The following is a 25226-nucleotide window of genomic DNA, read 5'->3' on the forward strand; positions in this document are numbered from 1 at the left end:
GGGCAGTTCCCTCCACAAACACCGTTGCCAGGGTTCTGGGGACTGTGTATTTCGTGGGTGCAGCATGGCTTCCTTAGACCATCCCTGATTGTGTGGCCTTGGCTTGGGCTTGCTGCTGAGGCTAACACAATCATCGCAGGATTTGAAAATCAGCCTCATGGCTTCAACAAAATTTCCTCAAAATATTTTTATTCTTCTGATTTGTTTCCTTCCTATCAGTTCTATTGCCCATTAATACAACCCAAGCAGAATGCGTCCTTTCCCTGACATATTTAGGGTCCACTCTGTTAGTTTCGTTCTTGCCATCACACCTGCTCACTCTATTTATTGGTAGCAGAGACTGTCTTGGGGAGTCTGAGTACCTAGCTGTACCTGGGAAAGGTATCTCATTAAGCTACTTTGCTACAAATCTCTTTTAACTGAGAAATTTTAGTGAACCCCTTCCTCTTACATTTTTTGCTTTTTGTGGGGGTTTAAGTTCAATCTTCTTTTATCCCTGAACCTAAAGGCACCTGTTTTATAGGCTATATTATTTCTACTCCCAAACCAAGCGTATTTTGCCTGAGTTCATCTCTTCCTTGTAATATCATAGGACATACAGACCAACCTATGCTACTAACATGCTGATATCTCATTCTTTTTCTCAGAAGTAAATTACTGATGGACCTCTCCTGCCTTCCAAGTTACCATTGTGTTCTGCATGTTCTTTTCCTGTTCTATGTACAAGTCCTTTCTTAGATCAATGTTTCCAAATATTTTTCCCAGTCTGTAGTTGGTCTTTCCATTTTTTTGACAGTGAGCTTTAAAGAGCAAATGTTTTTAATTTTGAATAATGTAAATCGATCACCTTTTCTTTTTAGGTGTCATGCTATTTGCTTGCAATCTTTTGCTACGCCAAGGAACATTACAATGAATGAACACATATAATTGGAATTCAGGTGTGAATAATCTTGCTTTTTTGGTGTGTGGGAGATTTATACCTGTAAGATAAATTCCAAGATATTGTATTCATGGGACAAGACATAAATGCAATTCTGTTTTTGTTTTATTTTATTTTGTTTTAGTATACACTGCCAAATGCCTTCCTTAATAATATAGCAATTTGTGCTCCCACCAGGATTGTGCCAGGATTGTGTAAAAGTATACATTTTCTTTTTACCTTAATAACAGATTATGTTGTCAAGTTTTCGGAATTTTTGCTAATCTGACAAGAGGGAAATGGCATTTCAGTGTAATTTTAAATTTACATATCTTCCATTCTGAGTGGCATGGAGAATAACTTTCCTGTGATCTCTCTGTTCAAAAACATTGTGCATTCTTCTGCTCTGTTGTTGCTTGTCTTTTCCTGTTTTTTTTTTTTTCTTCTAATGCTTAGATTTAGGTATTTCAACATTTAATTTTTATTCTTATACATTGATACAACTATTTTGAGGTACAAATTTTCCAGAATGTTTTTTCCAGAATGAAAAGAAACATTCTTATTTGTATCTCATCTTCTAAGACACAGTTTTTCATTCTCAGTATTTTCTGGATGTTTTAAAATTTGGTTAATTGTTCGTTTTTGACTCAAAAGTTATTTTGGAGAGTTATCTATTTTCTCTCTCTCTTTTGGTTCCCCTGTGATCAGTAGAGAGGGGAGATCTAGAATAAAGAGGAGGGAACTCCTGGAGTGTGCCTTTGAATGCTTCTTAGATGTTATTTTTTGAGACCTTTGGCTCCCTGTGCCATGTTTTCCTGCCTCCCTGAGAAATGCCTCCTTGTTGGCTCGGGGCTGCCTCCTGCTGGTTGGTGCTGGCTCCTGTTGCTTGACGCGGTCTACTCTTCCTGCCCCACCCCACCACACCAGGGCACCCTCACAACTTCTCCCGCAGATCTGCTGTCTCACTTTCTCTGGTGACACTAGGTAACATGGAGTTCCCAGGGTTTCTCAAAAGTTTCTGAAAGATTCCAGATTTTGTTGTCGTTCCACTTATTTCTTTTAAGGTTTCTAGGAGAATACAAGAAAAAAATTCAGAACCTCACCACCACCGTATTCCTATCGGATGTAGACTGTGGGTACACATGTCTATGTATATAATCCTTTATTCATTTATAAACCATTTCTAAGCACACGTACCATGCCGTATTGCTCTCCAGTAGTTTAAAAAGCAGTTGGGAAACAGCTGGGGAGATGGATAGACAACATGTGTTTAAAAAGCTGTAATGATAAATTTTGGTGAGGGAAGTAAAAATTAAGAGAGTAAGGAAATGGAAGAGGAAGTTCTTAATAAAACTGCTTTTTAGAACTTCTCAAGATAATATATCTACACATATTTGTTTTTCCTTTTCCTTACAACTGAGATATTTATGAGGAAATAAAACGTGGAGTTAATGCTGTATTAGGTAATAGAGTGGTTGGAGGCTTAGAAGTTTGTCTTTTGCTTTATTGAGCCTGCAACTTACTTGAAGGTTGGACGTGACCTTGCATAATTCCCTGAACTCGGGCCGGGAGCCAGCAGGGGTGAAGGGTGTCTGTTTTTCACCGGGTCTTTCTCTGGTTATCCACCAGGCTCCCGTGTAAGGGCGCAGTGTCTGACGAGTCCAGATCATGTCCACTTGGGCTGAGCTTTGGACGGGTGACACCTGTGCACAAGTAGCGCCACTGGCTCTCACTCGAGGAGCGTGGGCTGTTTACCTACAAGCACCATTGGGAAACAAGCATGTGCGTTGAGATTCCATTTAGCTCTCCATTTATTAGGTCTCTATTTAAACTTTACCCATAAAGGGTAAATTTTATGGACAGTCTCTTCTAATTTTCTCTATTTTCTCAGAGAAAATAGGAACTCATGTCATCAGCTGAGAGTGAGGAAGAGGGAGAAGGTCGTAAAGTTGAAAATTAAATTTATTTTCTCTGTGTACTTCTATTGTGAAAGGGTCTATTATGGGTTTTAGAGATTGGAAGCACCACGTCGTCCACTCTCTTTCCTAAGGTTAGGTGGAGGAAGCATCACCCTCTAAGCTAAGATCTGGCAGCAGAGGCCAATGGGCAGACAGCTCCCACACCACTGGGTGTGGTTGTGCGGTTGGGAAAGGCTTGATCGATTCCAGGGGCTCCATTCTCACTATAGTCTGTTTGCACGTCACACGGTGTTAACCCGTGACTCCATATGTTCTGTCTGTGCTGCGTTTAGAAGGACACTTTTAAGGAGTGGGGGGAAAGGAGCTGATCTGAGGGTGCTTAGTGACTTTCCCCCAACTCCCCAGTCAGAGGGACATGAAGCATTTCCAATTTTCCTGTGGTTTTCAACCAGCTTTCGTTTCTCACCTACAAAAGATGTCATGATTCAGGCTTTCTAGGTATTTGGAGTGTCCACAGCAAGGTTTTCATTTTTGTGTTTTAATTTGTTTTTCTGATTTCTCTCTTCTGGAGGGAGGATACTAGAGAGAAAATGTCGAGGCTCTGTGGTCTCTACCTGGACCATCCTTGGGCCCTAGCACTTAGCCCTTCTGAGGCCTTTCGCAAACCGTTTCATTTCCAGCGTTCTTCACCTGTGAAGTGGGGGGCACAAAGTCTACTCTGCAGAGATTTTGTGAAGATTGCATATAATGTACCTAAAGTATAAAAGTCTAGCATAAAAGTGGTGCTAAAGCAATCGTAAGCTGATGTACATTAACATTTATGGAGTAGTTACTACGTGTCATGTGCTGTGTAATAATCACATGCAGAGTCACCTGTCGCTTAGCAATGGGGATACATTCGGAGAAATGCATCCTTAGGCAACTGTGTCTTCGTGCGGACATCGTAGCATGTACTTACCTAGGCAGCATATCCTACTACACACCTAGGCTAGATGGTAGAGCCTGTTGCTCCTACGCTATAAACCTGCACATCATGTGACTGTACTAAATACTAGGCAGGGGTAACACAATGGTAAGTGTTTGTGTATCTAAACATATCAAAACACAGAGAAGGTACAGTAAAAATCTGATATAAATGATAGCAAAAAAAAAAAAAAATAAAATGGTGCACCCGTCTAGGCCATTTACCATGAATGGAGCTCGCAGGACTGGAAGTCAAGTCAGTGAGTGAGTGGTGAGTGACTGTGAGGGCCTACGGCATTACTGAATACTACTGTGGACTTTATGAACATTGTACACTTAGGCCACACTAAATTCATAAAAGGAAGACTATTTTGTTCAATAATAAATTAACCTTGGCTTACTATAACTTTTTTAGTTATAAACTTTTTAATTTTTAAAAATCTTTTTGACATATATAATAACACCTAGCTTCACACACAAACACATGTACAAGTGTACAGAAGTATTTTCTTTCATTATATTCTTATTCTATAAGTTTTTCTAATTTATTTTATTTTATTTCATTTTATTTTACTTTTTGAACTTTTTTGATAAAAACTAAGACACACATACATTAGCCTAGGCCCACACAGAGTCAGGATCATCAATATCACTGTCTTCCACCTCCATATCTTGTCCCACTGAAAGGTCTCCAGGGGCAGTAACATGCATGTGACCGTCATCTCCTGTGATCACAATGTCACCTTCTGGAATACCTCCTGAAGGACCTGTCCGAGGAAGCTTTACAGTTAAATGTTTTTCAGTAAGTAGAAAGAGTACAGTCTAAATAATCAAAAAGCACAATACAGTAAATACCTAAACCAGTAACATAGTCATCATTATCATTATCCAATATTAATGCACTGCACAAAATTGCATGTGCTATGCTTTTCTACCTGTGGCAAGGTGACAGGCTGTTTACACCAACCAGCATCACCAAAAACACCTGAGTGATGTGTTGTGCTATCATGTTAAGATGACCACGGTGTCACTAGACAATAGGCATTTTTCAGCTTTATTATAATCTTATGGGACCGCCATCGTACGTGGGGCCTCTCGCTGAAATAAACGTCATTATGTGGTACGTGACTGTATTAACTCATTTATTCCTGGCAGTAGATGGCACAGGTACTATTATAACTGTCATTTTACAGAAAAAATAAATTGAGACTCAGAGAGGAAATGGGCCCTCCCTCATAGCTAGTGGCAGTAAAATTAGTTTTCAAACTCACTCAGTCTGACATCCAGGTCCTTGAATACTCTACCTAGGTGCTGGTAGCCCCTTGGCTCCTATCAGCCATGCTTGCCTGCCTCGCTTTCAAACTACTGCAGCTCAAAACTCAGTAGGAAAGAAAATAATGACAGGAACTTATGTTTATACTCGAGAAAACAGATGACTTTCATGGAAGCCACTGTGATTTTATAAGAAATTCAGTGAGATACAGTATAATCATATGAATAGTTTGAAACTGCAAATTTTTGAGTTATGAAACAGATACATGTTAAAATTTCATACTTGGAAAGTGAAGCTCTCACAGAAAAATTATCCATGTGTACAAAAATGAAAAGGAATCAGGGTAAGTTAAATAAAGTCCCAAGAAACTTAAAATGCAATTCTTAATGTTAGTGGGGATAACCCTTAGCCTCTCAGTTGTTAATACATGCACAAAATATCCCAGTATCAGAAGTACAACGGAAAGCACAGTAACTTGGCTAAAAAAATGATCAGGAGCTATGAAAGTGTCGTGGACTTACATAGAATTTCCAGAGAATTCTTGAATTTTTAAAGCTGTTTACAAATTGCAGCTGAAAGGTCTAAAACCCGTATGTTCTTAGTACTCCACTGAGGCTGCGGGTGCACTAAATAATGAGTTGGAAGTTCACAGGAACCACTTTGTGGCAATTAAGAAGCATAAAGCATATTTAATTAAATTAAGTAATCTCTATTTAGATGAAAATAAATCATTTTAGCGCCGACTGCTTTTAATGATTCAGGCTGTCATTCAAAAAGAGGAGAGGAAGCTGATAAAGTACTTAAGCTCCATCTACGGGGCTTCATCGCAATGCACTAATGGGATTTTTCTTGCCAGGAAGATGCCATATTTTATTATTTAAAAATTAATGATTCTGAAACACTTCAGTAATTAACAATGCATATAACACAATGTGCCAAAAAAGAAGAAATAAAACCAAAAACATATAAGCATCTTTTTTAAGTACAAAAAGTTTTTAGGCCATTTAAAAAATAATGGTATTTAATCTACAGTTAGGTAAATTTCTATAAGAACATGAATAAGAACTATAAAAGATGTGTATTAAAAATCTCTCTTTTTGTGTAAGAACAGAGATGATGGTTCAGGATTTTTGCTTGACAAGGCTATTTTAGGACCTCAGAGACTGTAGGCTTTTTCACATTTGGAAACCTTAACATATATTGAACATATCCATGGATCATACTTGAGAATTTTTCTATAAAACTGATGTTATGCAGAAACTTTTTAATTTGATCATATCCCATTTGTTTATTTTTGTTGCTGCGGTGATTGCTTTGGGGATCTTCTTCAAGAATTCTTTGCCTAGGCCGATGTCTCAAAAAGTCTTCCCAACATCTTCTTCTAGGATTCTTAAGGTTTCATGCCTTAGGTTTAAGTCTGTTATCCATCTTGAGTGGATTTTTGTGAGAGGTGAGAGGTAGGGATCCAAATTCATTCTTTTGCATGTAGCTATCCAGTTTTCCCAGCACCATTTATTGACAAGAAATTCTTTTCCCTAATGTATATTTTTGTCTGCTTTATCAAAGATTAGGTTACCATATGCAGATGGTTTCATCTCTGGAATCTCAGTCCTGTTCCAAAGATTAATGCCTCTGTTCTTGTGCCAATACCAGGTTCATTTAATTATTATTGCTTTATAGTACAGCTTGAAGTCAGGAAGACTGATGCCTCCCAGTTTGTTCTTTTTACTTAAGATTGCTTTGGCTATACGAGGTCTTTTCTGGTTCCATACAAAGTGAAGAATTATTTTTTCTAGATCTGTAAAGAATGATGATGGTACTTTGAGGGGAATTGCATTTATTCTGTAGATCACTTTAGGTAATATTGACATTTTAATGATATTGATTCTACCAATCTATGAATAAGGTAGATTTTTCCATCTGTTTATATCTTCTACAATTTCTTTTTTTTTTTAGCGTTTCATAGTTCTCCTTGTATAAGTCTTTTGTGTCTTTCATTAAATATATTCCTAGATATTTAATTTTCTTTAGGGCTATAGTAAAAGGTACTGTATTTTTTATTTGAGTTTTGGCTTGACTTTTATTGGCGTATATGAATGCCTCTGATTTGCGTATATTGATTTTGTAACCTGAGACTTTACCGAATTCATTTATCAAATCGAGGAGTCTCTTGGATGAATCCATGGGATTTTCTAGATATAATATCATATCATCTGCAAAGAGAAAGAGTTTGATCTCATCTTCCCCCACTTGGATACCTTTAATACCCCTCTACTGCCTGATTTCTATAGCTAGGACTTTGAGCACTATGTTGAATAGAAGAGGAGATAGTGGGCATCCTTTCTGCACAGCCAAGGAAACTATCATTAGAGCACATAGACAACCTACAGAATGGGAGAAAATATTTGCTCTCTATACTTCTGATAAAGGTCTGATAATAAGAATCTATCTAGAACTCAAAAGAAGTAACAAGAAAAAAATCAAACAACCCCATCAAGAAATGGGCAACGGAAATGAACAGAAACTTTTCCAAAGAAGACAGAATAATGGCCAGCGAACATATAAAAAAATGCTCAACATCTCTAATCATTAGAGAAATGCAAATCAAAACCACAATGAGATATCGCCTAACCCAGCGAAATTGGTCTGTATCAAAAAAATCCCAAAACAACAAATGCTGGCAAGGATATGGAGAGACAGGAACACTCTTACACTGTGGGAGGGACTGCAAATTAGTGCAACCTTTGTGGAAAAGAATTCAGAGATACCTCAAAGAGCTAAAAGTAGAAATAACATTTGATCTAGTAATAGCATTATTAGGTATCTACCCAAAAGAGCATAAAACATTTTATAATAAAGACATCTGCACCCAAATGTTTATGGCAGTACAATTCACTATCGCAAGGACGTGGAAATAACCCAAGTGCTCATCAATTCATGAGTGGATTATTAAAATTTGGTATATGTTTATAATGGAGTATTAATCAATTCTAAGAAATGACAGTGAGCTAGTACCGCTTATGTTATCCTGGATTGAGCTTAAGCCCATTATCCAAAGTGAGGTGACACAAGATTGAAAGAATGGGTTCCACATGCTCACCATCAAATTGGTACTGACTGATTAACACTATGGTGCTCAAATGGTGGTGGTGTTCACCAGGGATTCGGAGATTGTGTGTGGGGTAGACCCACATCTGAGGGATTTGGTGAGCATTGTGGAGTGGAAGGGCATACCTTTAACCATAGCTAGGGAGAGGCAAAGATATAAAATGCAATCAAAATGTTTGTACTCTCATATTTTCTTGAAATAAAAAAAGAACAACTGATGTCATATAATTTATCTTTTTAAATTATGTGGAAATTTAAATTGCCTGTGGTTTTTCAGCATTATGTACATACTTGGAAATTCTTGAGATTTAAAGAATCTAACACAATAATTGTCTTTGTGTGTAGGATGATTTTTATGAATGCCATAATAGTAATCCTCTAAGGGAGCTGATATACTATCGAGTTTGGTAAAAAGTTAATATTTATATTGTGGCTGGTTGCATTTTTATTTCCTATTTTACAGAAAATAATTTGTTTTTCAAATCTTAAATATGTCTGTAGGCCCCTAATAAACATATAGGTTTAGGTGCTGCAATTATATCTGGTTTACAAGTTCTCTTCTTAGTTTACAGTGTTCTTGAAACCAGGGATAATGACAAAATCATCTTCAATAAAATTGGGGACATGATGCTTTGCTTATAAGAGATTCTCAATAGGTATATCTCAAATTAATAAGATGTTTGGTTTTCTGTGGTCCTGAGGGAACCCTATAGATGACACCAATTCTTCTAAAATCCATTGTTTCCTCACCTCCCTTCACTCAGAGGGAGCTGAGGATACCCTGGCATCCTAGTTAATCTAAGTGTCTACTTAAAGATGATGATAATGAAATCATTGTTGACTCTTGATACTTTTGTGTTTTTCACCTTAGCCAACCTATTGGGTGTAGAGGACATGATTTCAATTACATTTCCCTATTGACATGTGATGTTCAGTACTTTTTCAAATGTTTATTGACCATTTGGATATACTCTTTGCCCATATTTCTGTTGTGTTGTCTGTCTGTTTTTTTTTTTTTTTGATCAGAAGAGTTATTTATACACTCTGTATATTAGTTCTTGTCAGATGTGTCTATTGCAACACACCTTGGCTGGTCTCAGCTTCTTTAATTTCCATATGAAGTTTAGAATCAGCTAATCAATTTCTACTTTAAGAACCTTACTGAAATTTTAACTGGGGATCACAAATAAACTGTAAATTAACCTGAGAAGGAGTAATGTAATTTTATAATATTGAATTTTATAGTATCTATAAACTTTGAACATCCTTTCACTGTTTTATTCTTCTTGAACTAGTCTTGATAATATTTTATAATATTCTTAATTTGTGCATAGAGATCTTGAACATAATCCATTAGTTCCCCCCCTCAGAATTTAATATATTTTAATGCTTTCTAATGTAAAATTTTATTGACTCTTTGTTTCTTGCTTCTTTATAGAAGTATAATCGAGATCTATATATTGATGATGTATGCAACAAACTTGCTACATTTACTAATTAATTATAATAGTTTGCAAACTATTTCAAATTTTGTAGAAACAGAATAATGTCTTCTGCAAATGATGTTGTGTATTTTTCCTCACTTGTTTTCCGAACTTGATTATGTGTGTGTAAGTGACTTGAAGAAAAGTTGCTTACCTCACAGTGTAGTTTGAAGGTTAATTTAGGTATGCTTTGCTATTATTCCTCTTACTTGATACATTTAATCTACATTGACCAACCTTCACAATACTCCCTACGGCACTTCCTTTGACATCTTCTCCCCTAGATATTCTCTTCTGAGTGCAGAGTGGGCTACGACCTTCACCTTTGCAATCTACAGCTATGGCTCTGAGTAGTTTCCCTGATATTTCTGTAGCAGGCCATGGGGCAGTGACTTTATAACTTCTTTATAACCTAAACACTCAAGTGTGCTTGTTCCTTGATTACAAAGAAAGACAACACTTTGGAGATCCAAAACTTACTGAGAGTATGTATGTGCGCATGCATGTGTGTGTGTGTGTGTGTGTGTATGTAGCCTGATATGTTTGAAAAGAAACAGTAGAAAGATAAACCCCAAACTAATAAAGATGATTATGTATTAGGAAAAATGAGTCTGAGGAGGTGGGATGAAAGGAAGACATCTCTGTGCATACATTAAATGACAGCATGAGGAAATAATGACACAACTGGAAAATGTAGTCTCTTCTATCAAACAACTGACTCACTGTCCATAGAAAGTCACTATCATGAAAACACAGGCAGATGGAGAGCCATGAAATGTAAGCTTTGTAAATGCAACAAGATTAGAGCTGTTTTTTTAAAAAAAAAGTTTTTAAAATGAATTTGTATAGCAATTTGGGATAACTAAATGTAGACTAGGTATTAGAAAACTAACAGGGAATTATTAATTTTCTTACACATATTAATGATATTGCAGTAGTGAAGGAAAATGTCATATTTGAAGACACATGCTGAAACATTTAGAGATAAATGGTTGCAATGGCCTAAGTTAATTTTAAATTGTTCAGAAAAACAAACATAAATCAGAAAACAAATATGGCAAAATGTTATTAATGATTTTTGATCCAATGTGATCTGTGTATGGATATTCATTATAGTATTTTCAGGTTTTTTCATGAGAAATTTTTCCTAATAGAAAAGTCACACTTGTACAACCTAAATACATATATCCATAAACACACATGAACAAACATACACCTGTGTACACATTGGTCATTCTGGTACGCTAGCATATACAATATATCCACACTGTATTGTGATGCATAAGTGTAAGAAGGTAAGTCAGCTCAACTTTAATGCAACAAGAATTCTTGCCAGTCTAATGAGAGAATGGACCATGAAGCTGATCATCCAAGGGTGCCGGGGGTTACTGTAGGTTGTCCTTCCTGGTGACTGGAGACAGTTTCATCAGTTTGGAAATATTCCCGGCCAGTTGGGGAATATTAGGATGGTGGAATACTGGGAATCAGGGGATTGGGATAAACTGACATTTCCCTGTCCAGCATTGGCCTGTTGTCTGTATCAACACCCATAGGAGGATAAGAACTCTGGTCCCTGTTTGAGATAGAGGATGGGTGGAGATGGACTCCAGTCACCACTGGGTTACAACCAATATAGAGTTAAAAGTACAATTAGACAATTAAGTTAGTCTTTGGCTTCCTTTTTTCTGAACTTAAAGTTTTTCTGCTATAAAAGGTTGATTGAAATACCTTTTTTAAAATTTCTACACTTTATATTAGTTGTTTTATGAAACACTATAGAATTTTCCAAACCATTATTTACTCTTTAACAATCACTTATTGAGTAACCACAATGTTAGATTTTATAGAAAGCCCCCAAATCCTCTTTGCCTAGAATCTATAAGAATACCATCAAAAATGATCAAAATCAACTTTTTCAAAACTCTGGAAATGAACTAAAGGCTTGCAAAAATCAAGAGAATGTTTACTCATAAAGTGCCTAAATCCCCATCAGAACGGAGAGCTTTGTGGCACTTAAATTTGCCCAGTCCCAGTCCATCTCGCAAGTCCCATGGTGCCGTTAAAAAGACACAGCCCTCAGGATCACATAGCATGAGGAGTCCTATGCTCTGACCCAGGCTGCTGCAACTACCATGACGTGTGAAAGAATACCTTGGAAGCCTGCAGTACTACTCTGGAGCAGCCAGCCTTCTGTTGGGTTGGAGGACAGAGACATCTGTGAAGTGAACGGGTGCAAGGAATGTGGCTGGACTTGGAGCCTTTTCCCACTGCCTTTAAATTGCTATGCTTGTGGGATGCTTAACCCTTGGCTGTGAATTGAGTCAAGATAATATTCATTAACTATTACTCATCTTTCATATTGTCATTTCCCCAAGAAAATTAATGTCAAATATTACTTATAATGTTTACATTTCTGCCTTCCTCCCTCCCTCCCTCCCTCCCTCCCTCCCTCCCTCCCTCCCTCCCTTCCTCCCTTCCTTCCTTCCTTCCTTCCTTCCTTCCTTCCTCCCTCCCTCCCTCCCCCCCTCCCTCCCTCCTTCTCTCCCTCTCTCCCTCCCTCCCTCTCTCTTTCCTGTGGACTGTGAACACTATATACACCTCTGATGGGGTTGATTTCTCATTACGGTGATTCTAAACCTCGACCGATGATCCTTTGGAGCAGTTTACATTTGAACACACGTATCAGAGTTTATCACAAGGTATTCAGTTAGTAGCTTCCTCACAGCATAAAGGCAGGAGAACTTGGAATGGCTAAGGATTATAGATGAGGAGCAGCAGTGTGAAGCCACCAAAGACAAACCCAGGGTGTTGCCTAGGGCAGGCTAGAAGTGACGAGATGACAGCCCTCACTGTCAGTGCTGCTGGCTGTTCAGCACGGCTGTCCTTCCTGCTGGCATAAGCCCCGGCTTGGCCCTGGAATCACGTTGTCTTTCAGGAAGGTGTCATCACAAAGCAAGGGCCTGCCATCACTTGTCTCATCTATCCTCTGGCTGTTTCTAGTGACCACAGAAGTTGTCTGACCTAATTTATTCACTTATCCAGGCAGAACAATGACCAAAAAGGGCAATGCTAACAGTGGTTCTTAGAGTACTGGATCCTCTTATGGGAAAGGAAAGACTCTGATTTGGGGTGGTGAGATAAAGAGTATTTAGAAAGTGACTTCATTTATTTTCATGGAATTCAAATACAGGTTTTTTGTGATTATCTAGCAAATGGTAAAATGAAGAAAAGCATTTCCAAAATGAAATTGGGATATAGAAGCAAATTAATATTAAAAATGATTAATTCCTTGAGTCTTCTGTGTTATTCAATTATAAATCTCTGTTACTCCAGACTGTGGGATACCTGAATCACAATCAAATTTTTTTTCATTCACACACATTGCAATTTTCAAATAATATTCAGATGAAGCTAATAAAATTATATAACTAATGGATGTACTGGGTTATATTATTACACATAACATTTGTTATGGCTGAACATTAAACTTGATATCAAATATATACATTAAATTAGCTATTACAATTGTATTACATCCTCATTTGCAACATTATAACTTATACTAATTTGTATGAAGTATGGTTTTAAATTATGGTTTATATTGCTCTGAAGAAAAAACTATTAAAGTAATTTTCCTGGAAATTACTGAAATTTTACAGAAAACTGCCTGCTTTGAGTTTCAAAAAGTCATATTACTTTTAAATAAATATATCTACTATTCAAATTAAAAATAAATTAAAATTTGGTTTAAATATTTCAAAATCTATTGAAAATATTGAGTATACATATAGTGATGGGGAAATTATATAAATCTAATTTTTACTTGGACTACAAAGCTCTGCAGCACTCACAGCACACATAAGAGAGGGAGAAAAAGAGACATAGAGAGACAGACACAAATTCTAAGTTGTGAAGTGTTAAGGAATATTTGAGCATAAGAGTAAATAAATGGCAATAAAACTTTAATGCTTATAGGATGTTGTAGGTAGAAGCAAGTTCTCACTCTTGCTGCAGTAATTAGAAAAGTTAACACAGCTTAAAAAAATATTTTAGAGAGCAGATGAGCTCTAAGGAAGACAAGAGGACTAGAAGAGTGGTAATTCCAAGTAGAAAAATGTTATTTCTAGTTAGGCTGAAGTCAGTTGGAAACATTTTCTTGCAGAGAATTTGTTAAGTGAAGGAGCAGGCTGAGGCTGAGGCTTGCTATAGACAAAAGACCAATTAAAACAGCAACAGTGTTTTAAAGGCTGCCTGGGCATTTAAATAGATTGAAATTAGAGGAACTCCAAATGCATGTCCTCCCCCCTTATTTTATGGAATATTTGATGGATCTTGAGGCATATGGGGACCTGAAGGAATGGAATGGAAAGACAGACTAAATCACCTGTAGGCTCTCAGTGTTCAGGAAACATCTCAACCTCAATATATTTGAAACAACAAGTGGGCTGAGCATAACTAAAGGTAAAATACAAACTGGATACAACCAAATTCATGATGGTATTGAGTGGATCATCCCATTGTCCTATCTTCCTGACAAATGAATGAGAAAACTATGTCTCTGAAGAAATAACATTGATTTTCTTCTTCATAGTTTATTTTAAAAGAGGCTTCTCCCACACAAATAAATGATAAGCATGTGAGGTAATACATATGTTAGTTTTCTCAATGGAGCCATTCTATAATGCAGACCTCTTTTAAAACATTATGTTGTATACAATAAATATATACAATTTTTACCAGACTTTGAGCTACACTACAAGACTATAGTAACCAAAACAGCATGTTGCTGTCACAAGGACAGAGACATAGACCAATGGAAGAGGATGAAAATCCAGACATAAAACCATCCTCATATTGCCATCTGATCTTTGACAAAGCAGAAAAGAACATACACTGGGGAAAAGAACCCTTATTCAATAAATGGTGCTGGGAAAATTGGATAGCCACATGTAGAAGACTGAAACAGGATTTACACCTCTTGCCTCTCACAAAAATCAACTTCAGATGGATAACAGACTTAAACCTAAGGCATGAAACCATAAGAATTTTAGAAGAAAATATTGGAAAAACTCTTATAGACATCACCCTAGCCAAAGAATTTATGAAGAAGACTGCAAAAACAATCACAACAACAACAAAAATAAATAAATGGAACCTGACCAAATTAAAAAGCTTCTTCAAAGCCAAGGAAACTATCATCAGAGCAAATAGACAACCTACAGAATGGAAGAAAATATTTGCATGCTATGCATCCAATAGAGGGCTCATAACTAGATCTATGAATAATTCAGGAAAATCAGCAAGAGAAAATCAAACAACCCCATTAAAAAGTGGGCAAAGGACATAAACAGAAACTTTTCAAAAGAAGAAAGACTAATGGCCAATAAACATGTGAAAAAAAATGCTCAACATCTCTAATCATCAGGGAAATGGAAATCAAAATCACAATGAGATATCACTTAACTCTGGTGATAATGACTTTTATCAAAAAGCCCCAGAACAACAAATGTTAGTGTGGATGTGAAGGGACAGGAACACTTGTACACTGCTGGTGGGACTGCAAACTAGTACAAGCTCTGTGGGATGCAATATGGAGATACCTTAAAGAGATATAAAACCATCTGATCCAGCAATCCCATTACTGGGCATCTACCTAAAAGAATAAAAGACATTCTATAAAAAAGACATCTGCACTTGAATGTTTATAGCAGCACAATTCACAACTGCAAAAATGTAGAAACAACTGAAGTGCCCATCAATACGTGAGTGTATTAATAAAATGTGATATATGTATACCATGGAGTACTACTCAGCCACAAAAAATGATAAATTAATACCTCTTGTATTATCCTGAATGGAGCTGGAGCCCATTCTTCTAAGTGAAATGTCCCAGGAATGGAAAAACAAGCACCACACGTACTCACCATTAAATTGGTACTAACTGAACAACACTTATGTGCACATATGGGAAGTAACATTCATAGGGTATAGGGAGGATGGGAGGGGGAAGGAGGGAATAGATATATTCACACCTAACGGGTCAGGTGCACACTGGTTGGGGGATGGACACGCTTATAGCTCTGACTCGGGCAGTGCAAAGGCAATATATGTGACCAAAGAGTTTGTATTCCTGTAATATCCTGGGGGGAAATAGTTAAATAAATAATAAAATAAAAAAATTTTACAAAGCCATATATTGAAGTCTTCCCATTTCTCTTTCTTCTTTTTAGGAAAAGTTGTAGAATACAGAGTCCTGTTTTTCATTTTGCTGACAGCCAGGAGAACAGGGTGCCCCATTCTGGCTGATTCCAGAGGGTCCTTAGAGGGAAACCTGGATGTTGGAATTGCAGCTGCCTCCCCTGAGGACAGAGGCATTGTGAGATGTTGATTTGAAAGCCCAGCCTACATTTGGCCAAACTGAGGCAAGCCTGTGTCCAGCCAGGCTGACGGCAGACCCAGCTAGCTCATCTTCATGGCTCACCTGGCTGCCAGCCTGCCCATAATACCCGGCAGTTTTGTGCCTTCGGTGTTATCCCTACCACTATTTGTCATTTGTTTTTGTTGGTCATCAGTTGTTTTCTCATTAGACGTCCTTCCCATCAGTGGCTCACAGAATAAATGTCCCATACATGTTTGTTGAATAAGATTTTGTTGTTTTGAAAAGACTAATTTGAGAGCAAGGCACTTTTTTATTTAGTACTTTGAAAAAAATTTTATAAAATCTCTTCCGAATGCTATAGAAATGTATTGGTACCTAACTATTTGCTCTAACCCCAGCTTGCAGGAAGCTAAAATCTAGAAATTTACATTAGTTTTCTTCAACTCTAGTGCATTACCCGAAAGTTTTCTTGTCAACTTGATATGAGATTCTTCCCATAAGGAGAGAAAACAAAAAAGCTTAACATAAACAATTGCAAAATTACTATATTGCTTTGTCAAATGATAAACAAAATGGGGTATGTGCAATGCAGAACATTATTGAGCCATAAAAAGGAATGAAGTACCGATTCATCCCACAATATGGAAGGACATTGAAAACGTTTGGCTAAGTCAAAACAGCCAGACACCAAGACCACGTGATCTGTGATTCCACTTACATGAAAGATCCAGAATTGGCAGATGTTTAGAGACAGAGAGCAGGTTAGTGGTTGCTGCTTTGGATTGGGGTGACAGGGAACTGAGTGGTCACAGCTAAAGAGCACGGAGTTTCTTTCTGGGGTGGTGACATGTTCTCAAATTTATTGTAGTGATGATTGTTCAACTTTATGAATATACTAAAAACACTGAATTGCATACTTCAAGTGGGTGAATGGTATTCTATATGAATTATATCTCAATAAAGCTATTAAAAAATAAAACAACAATTGAATATAGTCAATGATAAGTTATGGCATATTTGAAAATAACTAAAAGAGTAGAAATGGAATGTTCCTAACACAAATAAATGATAAAAGCTTGAGGTGATGGATCCCTCAGTTAGTCAGACTTGATTATTCCATGTTGTATGCCTGCATCAAAAATATCACATGTACCCCATAAATATACACAATTATTATGTACTCATAGTAATTAAATTTTTAAAAAATGAAAAATAAAACAATACAAAACAAAAAACAAGGTCCAACTCAAAACAATGACAAAAAATAAAAAGAGATGGGAAAACATATAATCAAGCAAAAATCAAGTAATAGAAGTCAACTCACAGTTGACTTAGAAGTTAGCAGGCAATGACTTGAAAAAAGCTAATTTAAATTTGTTAAATTATATAGAAAGATAGAAAAACGTGGTAAAAGTAAAGATAATATGTGGTAAAGGTAAAGATAATAATGGATAATTGCAATCTATTAAAAATCAAAAGAACACTCTAGAAATAAATAAACATAAAATCAAGAGCTTATTGAATGCTTTAAACAGCAGTCTAGACAATATTTTAAACAAAATTAATAAACCAAAACTTCAGTCAATGAAAATATATACAAATTTAAGTATAAACTGAAAAAATAATAAAATAGAAGAAAGTACAATAAATGGATAGGGTATGGCCAGATGGTCTCTTATATGTCCAATTAGAGGCTTAGAACTAAATTGAACAGAAGCAAATAATTGTATATCTAATGGTTCAAAATTTTCAAATAATGATGAATCATATCAATGCAGATAATCAATATTTTTAGCCAAACCCAAGAATAATAAATATGAACAAAACAAACTTACACATATCATTGTCAAACTGATGAACAGCAAAAATAAAACTCAAGAAAAATGAACACTGGAAAAGGTAAATTTGTGAGTAAATAATAAAAGATATTGACTGCTTAAATGAAAAATAAAAACTGTATCTATTGGCTTTTATAAAAGGTATGGAAATAAAACACATGGCAACATGAGTACAAAGATCGACAGGTAGTGAAAATTTCTAAACTCTTGTAAGATTCTTCATTTCTCTGGAGATAAAAAAAAAACTAATTTATGAAATAACCTAATAAATTAAGGTGTAGAATTTAATAGAGTAACAATTAAAATGCTAATACAAAGAAATTGTAAAACATCACTAATAGAAAAGAGAGAAGTATATGATTAAAAATACTTGATTACCCTGAAAGAAGACAGGGAATGAGGAATAACAAAGAACAGATAGGACAAAAATAAAACAAACTATGAGATGAAAAACTCAATGGCAACAGGAACAATATTATTAAATGAAAATGCATGTCACATTGGGAAACAAAGCATTGTTCGCCTAATTGATAAGCCCCCTTCAGAAGTGTGTGAGATTACTGGTTAGTATTGGGAGGGTGATATACTCTGAAACACACAAGTTTGTTGAACTCCAACATTTTGAGCTTATCCAAAGAAGCCAGCAAAGGAGAATAAGATTGAGGAATCTGGAAGATTGGGAAGGAAATTAGGATAGTACAGTGTCACAGAAAGCAACAAATAAGGGCTTCAAGAAGGAAGGAGAGAGTTATGAAGTGAGGAATGTTGCTAAGAGATAAACAGGACTTAACAGTGTCTGGTGGATCTGGAATCCCTGTGTCTTTATAAAGAGCATTCTTTGTGCAATCTGGGAGAAAAAAATAGATACGAGGAGACGGAAGAGCAAAGTGGGAGGTGAGGAAGTGAAAGCCAAGTGCGTTTGTAACACTTCCTAGAAGTCTGCTGTTCAGAGATACAGAGAGGCGCTGCAGTGCTGATGGACGATTCTGGTTTTTTAATGAAGATAATAGAGCATGCATTTTAAGTGATTTGTAATGAAGTGTAATGTACATACAGAAAAATGCACCAATAATAAGAATTCAGGTGGGATACTGTATTATCTCACACTTGGAAAGCTTCTACTCCCTATCAAGACATACACAACATTGTGAGAAAACCAGACACGTCCCTCCGATTTCCTCCTGGTCATCACTCCTTTCAAAGGAGAGCAACTTGAGGATTTCTATTAGTATTAGTTTTGTGTATTATTGAGCTTTACATAAGTGAAATCGTGAGCCAGGCTTCCTTCACTCAATCTTATATTTTGGAAACTCTTCCATGTCATCTAATATAACAAGTTATTCACCTTTACTGCTATGTGGTAGCCTTTTTTTCCAGTTTACTGCATTTTATTTGTACATTCTAATTTGATAGACATTAGGTTAGTTTTGGTTTCATTCTATCACTGATAAAGATGCTTGAGTATTGTGTCACATCTTTTGTGTGTGTGTGGTTTACCAAAGGTGCATGATAATTCCAACTGCTCTATGTCTTTGCTAAAATTGGTAGTATCTGTCTTCTTTTTATTTAAGCTCTTCTAACAGTTTTGTATAAAAGTATTCATTATAGTTTAAATTGCATTTTCCTAATGAATGATAAAGTTGAGTGTATTTGCACTTGTTTTTACCTATTTGGATGTCGTCTTATGTGAAGAGCCTTCTCAAATCCATACTGATAAGGCTGCTCTTTCCACCTAATTCCAGGTGTTTGCACCTTTGCTATAAATCAGGTGCACTTTTGTTATAAATCAGGACACCTTCATTTATTTTGTCTGCTAGGAACCAAAATGTCATTCAGGGGTCCTAACAGAAAGTTTAGGGTGTTTACAAGTTTCCTTCTCTTTCAATGGCTCTGAACTCCAATTCTTGTTTCTCTAGTTTTGTGATGTCAAAAGCTCTGCTTTGATTTTTAACCTCTTAACAACAGCTTTCTCCTTGGTTTCTCATCCTGTAAACCCCTGGGCATCTTAGGATTTGGCCTTGGCGGCTACGGCAAAAACCTTGGTGAACATAAGTCACAAGTGTGGGTGTGGGTGTGGGTGTGGGTGGGGAGTCCTCCTTAGATAAGAAGGTGAGTGCTCTAACAGGAAGGAATAGGAAGTTGCACATGCACACAGCTGCTTTTGCAGTTGTGTTGGCGAAGAACTAGATGGCTTCTTTACTGAGTATTGGATTCTCAGTACACAGAGGGGAAGTCATCAGCTGACAGTGGAGGCGGGAGAAGTGGATTTCGAGACAAAGTGAGGGCGTTAGAGAGAGTTTGAACGGAAAGAATAGCATTGAGAACCAACAATATTTAAAAGTGAGAAAGTGTGTTTAATAGAGAAAGACTGGTGAATTGCAAGGGAAATTACCTAATTTTTCTGTAAGGCAATTTTTCTCGCTTGTTTTATTTATCCAGCCCATCTTATAAGATTGATGCAGGCTCTTAAGAAATAATGATTACAAAATGCCTTTAAAAGCTACAAATTGTTACAAAGTTAATGAAATACAAATAAAAAAGTAATGATGACAAAAGGGGAACAAAGGGTCAGAAGATGCCATGAAAAGTAGAGTAGTGGGTAATAACCACATTCTTGCTTGTGACCCTCAGGAGAAACAGGGAGACCTTATTCAAAACAACTGTGTTTTAGAAGGACATTTCTACCCTTGCAAAGGAGGAAGTGGGAGGTAAGGAAGCTTACTGATAGAGTCGAATCCAAGAAGAGTCCTGCTAATTAGCACACATGGAAGGGATGTGAGCCCTCAACTCCCGGGTGCAATTTTAGGAGATTATCTGTTTTCTGGTATTGTTTTTTTTTTTTTTGAATAATGAGGATATTTGAGCTATTTTGCATCTTATGCAAAGATAAGGTGGACAAACAAGGGTTAAAATTCATTATTGTCACCATCATTATTGTATGCGCTAATAAATGCACACTCTTAACCTGCAGTCCCCAAAGAGGTTCTGTAATCACTAGGCATGCAGCCAAACAGTCGTGTTTTATTCATAAGCCCAGTTCGTTTACTTTAAAAGATATTTAAGAGCCGCTCCAATTACATACTTCCCCAAACTCTTGGATAGCATCTGTGAGCATTCAATTCTACTTGGGTAACTCGTTCCAGCTTGGAGGCATAAGACGTGAGGTCTCTGCCCTCAGTAGCCGTCTTTGATTCTTGGGATTCTTGGGCCTCAGCTGTGTGTGTTCACACTGCAATGTGTCACAATCAAAAATGTCAATAACCGGTACAATCACATGGACTACTGAATACCAATCTTGCATAGAGCTCCTTGTATGTAACTCTATTGTCATAAAAATTACTCTTCTTAGGCTTGTCTCTTCAAGTAGTTTCTGTGCTTTTTGAGGACAGGATCTGTAGCTTAAGCCAGGAAAAGATTCATGATTTTCTGAAAGTTACCGGTTATTTCCCAGGTATCCAGGCAACAGGATTAGTTATTGCTTTCAACAGTGCATGTGGTGGAGAAAGATTGGTTAGCTGAATGACTGATTCCTCAGTCTGGGAATCAATGAGCAAGCACTGGTTCAGGCAACATGCATTGAGTTCCCACAGTCTGCAGCGCTTTGTGCTTCTGTGAAGCTTCTATTAAGTCAGTGGAGTACAACGCATGGTTCATCGCCATCAGTCATGTTTAATTAATTGAAAGACAAACTGTATGCACATAAAGATATTTTAATTACAATAACTCACATTGTATAGAATTTAATACTTTGCAAAGAACTTCAGCCACAAAGGGAAACTCATACAACTCCTACGATACAGTCAAAGCAAGTTCTATAATCCCCATTTCAAGGGAATTGGAAACTGAGTTTTGGGGATACACACACTAGGGAACGGCAGACCAGAGGCTTCAGTTCCATTTGGGTGACTCCCCTGGATTTGTGCAACCAGGAGGCCCTGTCCGTGCACTTGCAAAGCAGCACACGCGAAGACCCAATTGTGGGACTGAGCATACCACGGTTGAGGGACTGCAATCTCCACGCCTCTGGAAGCAATGGTACCTCATAAATTAAATTTGGCTCTGAACTCAGAAGGTGCTGAGGGCTCAGGAGAAACAGAAGAGTTGAAGAGGATTTGCTAATCACACAGAATAATGTGAGACTGAGCTTTCAGTCACAACCAAGCACGACATACTTGATGGCCACCAAGGCTCGCCCTAACTGAAGCTGAGCTATATAGTTTTTGGGTAGACACGACACTGGCTAAGCATATAGGGGTGAATGGCACCGGGCAGACAATGGGGAGCCATTGCTAGATTTATTCAAAGAATGACAGTGTCATAAAAGTTTTAGTTCTCACTGATAGGCTTGTTTCATCGGAACCTTTTGTAAAGGAATGGCTGAGTTTATGATGTCTTATATAGATTGTGATATGTTATTTTTATAAAGTTGAAAAAATATTTTTAATCACTACCTTAGTAGAGCTTTAATTTTACTCAAAGCTAAAAAATAAACACACACAGATAGATAGATAGATAGATGTGTAGATAGAATAAATAGAGATAGATAGATAGATAGATAGATAGATAGATAGATAGATAGATAGATTAGAAAGGTGCAGCTGGCCTTTAAAATTGGCCCCATGCATTTTCCTTCCATAATTTGGCAGATCTATAGCAACCCACTCTCAAACATTTGCCTCTTTCCTTGTTTTAGCACAATGGGAGCTTTCACATTCCTTCCAAAAGGCTTATTGACAATTATGCAGCCCTCTCTGGAAGCTTCCTACAGAAAGTCACACAGAATGGTGCAGGCACCCTGTTTATCTGGGTTCCTGCCAAGAGGTAGCAATTTGATAAAAACAAGGAAGCCAGAACACATCGTGAGCAAGATTTTAATACGTGAGCCCAGCATACTAAAATGGTGACAAGCCTACTAATATCGTTCACTTTAAATGAAAACACAGTTACTCTAACATTCAAAATGCACTTAATTTTTAAGAGTGTTTTACTCCTCATTCACACACCAACCAGATTACCCATTACATTTTGTCTATTTTCTTTTGAACCTAAGATTTTAGGTCAAAGAGAAATATGTTTTCTATGTTTACACTGAAAAAAAAATTCTTGCCAATTGCAATGAAATATCATCTTTCTTCTCTAAGAGATTTAAAATTATTCGGAGGAATATATTTAAATGAGACTAGCGATGAAGCATGAAATAGTTTCCTGATACAGCAGTGCTTGCTCTCTTTTATGGTTTTGGTAACATCCTAGGAGAAGCTGCATTCAGATAAATAGTTCGACCCCCTTGGATTTGCTGACTGTTTACTTTAATATTTTCCAATAATTATGTAATTAGTTCACCATCCCTTTCCACATTCAGTATTTCCCTCCCAGCTACTTGGTTTGTTTACTTTAGGGACTTTCTGAAGTTCTGTGCACAGAATTAACAAGTGGAATAATTTATCTCTTCTCCTTTCAGGAAGAGTCATTCTGACTCAGACGCCCTTATCCTCTCTGAAGCCTGCGATGTGTGGCAGCTGCCGCAGTTTTTAGTGGTTGCTGATCCGGGAATCGTTTTTAAATACAGTTCTCCCTTTATTCTGTTACATTTTGATCTCTTAAACAACGGATTTTGTATTCAAAGTTATTTCTAAAGAAATTTCCAGTTAAGGACATTGAATTAGCAATCTAAGCGTTGTGATATGTTAAATAGGCAGCAGGCACAGATTTGGGACTGCGGAAAAAACAAGAGGGAATTATTGGCGTTCTTCTTGAGACAAAAACAGAAGTTAATAAAGAGTTCTAAAATTTTGAATGAAAATGTCTGGTCATTTTTTCTACTTTTTAAAAATGCGTCTAGGTTGTGAGAAGCTAAGCGAGAAGGAAGTCTGTTGCAGAGAGTCGCCCCAGCCATGCCATGGTGGGAGGGCCCAGCTGACTCAGAAGGAGCAAGGAAGAGACAGAGGTACAGTCCCCGAAAGAAGTGAGTGTCCCAACAGAGAGAAACAATTTCCAAGTGGGGCTCTTCACCAATGGGCCCAGGACTTAGGCCATAGGCAACAGGAGAATATGAAGGCTGAATTACAAAATCTACAAAAGAAATTAGTGGAAAAATGTGCGAAGGTTTACTAGGATTTCCCCTAGTTTTATAGGGAATAAAACTAAAAAAAGTACCAACTGGTAGAAATTAAAAGAAATAGGTTTTAAGTTAAAAGAAGAACTTTGAAATAATTAAAATTGCTCTAAAGACTGCTCTAGCAAGTAACACGCTTTCCATGACTTAAGGTGTTCACACACAGTTTACCGTTGTTCATTGGATTCACTTTGGGATAGACTCAGATGTTAGCTATATGATTATATAAAATTACCTAAAAGTTCTATTTTCATACTTAATCCATAGTTGTAAGCTTTATTTATTTATTTTTTTAAATTTAGTTTTTAGCTGTTAAGGAAAAAAGCAAAACAGGCACTGTCTTTGCTAGTGTTATAGGAAAGATGTAAGAGTCGTCTCTGATTTCACTCTGGTGAAGCATTTCATGGCTTGGAACATGACATTTTTTGTGATGCTTATCTGACTCAATAAAAAAAGTAAAGAGACTACTTGTAAAAAATGCATTTATACCAATAATTGCTGAAAATGCTGATACGGTAACCTCTTTACCATTTAATTTCTAAGCTTGGGGAGATAACATGAACATGTATTTTAGTAGTCATGGTGAGTGTATGCCAGTACACTGATGAGAGTGGAGAGAGGTGGACCTAATATCAAGGTGGAGACAAGGTGGGAACAATACCTAAATGAAGCAATTAAATAATAAATGTATGTAAAATTTCTAGTGCAATGACTGTCACATAGCAGGCATTCAACATATATGTCATTTGATTTTCACAACCATTTAATTATGAACTCGCGGTGGACAATCTTAAACTTTCTAAAGTAAATTAAGAAGAAAATTATTTATTCACACACTGCTGTATTTACATTGAGTTGTATATACTGTCTTACTTTCTTCGAGATATTCCTTTTGACCCGTGGTGTATTTAGAAGTATGTGTTTAAGTTCTGAGTGTTTGGAGATTCTTCATGTTATCTTTCTGTTACTGATTTCTCGTTTGATTCCATTATGGTCAGAGCACATAGTCCGTGTGACTTAATTTATTTTAAATTTGTTGAGATTTATTTTACAGACCAAAATATGACTGATCTTGGTGAATGTTCCACAGACGATTGAAAAAAAATGCCTGTTGTACTGTTGGGTGGAGTATTCTGTAGAGGTCAGTTGAACCCTGACAATGGAAGTTTATTCACAGTCTTTTGAAAAACTCCTCTTTTATTTTGTTTTACACCTTAAAAAATATCTT

The sequence above is a fragment of the Microcebus murinus genome, chromosome 5 (assembly GCF_040939455.1).
Source record: "Microcebus murinus isolate Inina chromosome 5, M.murinus_Inina_mat1.0, whole genome shotgun sequence".
NCBI lineage: Eukaryota > Metazoa > Chordata > Mammalia > Primates > Cheirogaleidae > Microcebus > Microcebus murinus.